The sequence below is a fragment of the Phyllobates terribilis genome, unplaced genomic scaffold (assembly GCF_046119375.1).
Source record: "Phyllobates terribilis strain yellow unplaced genomic scaffold, ASM4611937v1 Scaffold_3783__1_contigs__length_70383, whole genome shotgun sequence".
Taxonomy (NCBI): domain Eukaryota; kingdom Metazoa; phylum Chordata; class Amphibia; order Anura; family Dendrobatidae; genus Phyllobates; species Phyllobates terribilis.
In genome coordinates, this window is record NW_027366536.1 from 47,501 (window position 1) to 50,000 (window position 2,500).

Genomic DNA, 2,500 nt, shown 5'->3' on the forward strand with positions numbered 1-2,500 from the left:
CCGCCGCGGGGGGTCCTCGACCCACCGGCGGACAGGCACGAGGATTGGGAGAGGGGGGCTGGCCGTCGGGGTCCGCCGCGGCTCTGGCACTAACCCGGCGACGCTGAGGTCACGTGGGTGGTCGTCGGCCTGGCCGTGTCGGCGTCGCCCTCCAGCGTAGTCCCTCTTCCCGCTCGCGCCCGTAACCTCAAAGGGATGCCCGAGCGGCTTTTCTTCCCAGGGCTGCTCCCCGCCCAGGGCGGGAGCGCAGGGGGATCCCAGGTCGGCCTTTCACCGTACTCCCTACCTCTTGGCCCTCGTTCCTTCTCCCGTTCTCCATCTAACCCCTTGGCTCTGGGGTTTCCGCTCTCCCTCTCTCGCTCTCTCTCCTGCTCCCTGGCCGAGCCGCCTGGGAGGACGAGGGTCGAGGGGGAAGGCAACGGTCGGGCTGGGGCACACCGCACGGTGAGAACCCCCTTCGCCTGCCTCCACACCTCTGTCGTCCTCCCCACTGACGTAGGGGCTCGGGAAAAGACTGGAAATCGCGAAGCTCGGCAGTGGCGCGGAGAGGCCACCCACCGCCGCCGCTGTCGCCACCGCCGCGGAGGCCGCCCTTTCGGACACGAGGGGCAGCGCGAGCCTCCGCTGGCCGGGTACGCATCTGGAAGAAAAGGGCCGCCCTCGGAGAAGATCGCTGTGCTTCCCCGCACAGGGAGCGATTCGGACGACGGGCCCCCACGCCTGGCTGGGTGGGCGCCCCGCCGTTCGCCCGTACGGGTCGTCGGACCACTGCCTTCGCTCGGTTCGGGTCAAACTCCCCACGGCTCGGCCACCTCCGCAGACGGGAGGCGAGGCCGGCATGCGCGCCCAAAGATAGGTGTCGGAAGCCCGGGGGTAGAGGAGGAAGGGGACCGCTCACCTTAAGCCAGCGCGGGCTCCAAAGCCCGGGCCGAGCGAGCGGCGCCACCTCCCCACCCGGGAGCGCTGCGCCAGATCGATCGGAGGAAGAGCAGGGGTGCATGTAGGGACTTGCCCAAGTACGGAGGCTGCAAACCCCTGTCGTCGGGAGATACGTGCCCACGAGTCCTGGAAGCGCGACTCGGGTACAGGCGCCCTTGCGGGGGGGTACTGGATGTGGAACAGCACTGGGGTCGAAGCCACAAAAGCATCCGCCCTCATGGAGCCTCTCCTCGGCCTAAAAATCCAGATTTTAGCCTTGACGGCGCCCCCATGTGGAGAACCAGGGCCCGCGGGGGGGTCTGGCCAGGCTCACTTCAACCCAGGAACACCTCTCTGACTTGGGATAGGCGACCGGCAAAAGTCCCCCCACGCAGCTGCGGAAGCCTGGGTTCAGCCAAGGTGCAGACCTCCAGCCGAACAGGGACTCATAGCCAAAACGCATACCCAGGCCTACGGAGGTGAAAACCAGCTTAAATGAGTCGAAATGTGTCGGGGCTGAGAGGTACCTCTCTCTCATATATTCTGCCGGTGGTGTGCAAAACTGGGTCTTTGCATGGAGTGTCACCCTATACCCACTTTAGGGACGCATGCAAAAAAGTGCCCGATCGCCTGGAACTGTCAGGCGGATTCGGCTCCCTGGAATTTCCTCATTCTGGTTCTTTTTCACTTTTTGTCTCTTTTGCGACATCTAGTGGGCAGGCTGCATTACTGCAACCGGGGACACCTCAAAACGCTTGGAACTGGGGAGCGGGCTCAATTTACAAACGTTTTGCGGGTCCTGGAAGTCAAAATTGTGACTTCTGAAAACGACTAAGTATCAAGGACTCATCGCGCGAATCGCTCTGGAACTGAAATCGGATGCGCGCACTGACATGCTCCCCTCTCTGGAAGTCTGACACAAGTTGAAAAATTTTCTAAGTCCCCAAAAATTTTTTTTTTCAACTTTTTTTCAATTTTCCCCCTGTGGGATATATATTTTACCCACACTTTTGGAGCCCTCCTGGGATGCCCTCTAACATACTAGAACCTCATTTTGTGGAAGTTTTCACAAAATTGTGAAATTTTCAAAAAGTCAGAAATTTTGCCAAAAACGACTAAGTATCAAGGACTCATCGCGCGAATCGCTCTGGAACTGAAATCGGATGCGCGCACTGACACGCTCCCCTGTCTGGAAGTCTGACAAAAGTTGAAAAATTTTCTAAGTCCCCAAAAATTTTTTTTTTCAACTTTTTTTCAATTTTCCCCCTGTGGGATATATATTTTACCCACACTTTTGGAGCCCTCCTGGGATGCCCTCTAACATACTAGAACCTCATTTTGTGGAAGTTTTCACAAAATTGTGAAATTTTCCAAAAAGTCAGAAATTTTGCAAAAACGACTAAGTATCAAGGACTCATCGCGCGAATCGCTCTGGAACTGAAATCGGATGCGCGCACTGACATGCTCCCCTCTCTGGAAGTCTGACACATGTGTGAAAATTTTCTAAGTCCCCAAAAATTTTTTTTTTCAACTTTTTTTCAATTTTCCCCCTGTGGGATATATATTTTACCCACACTTTTGG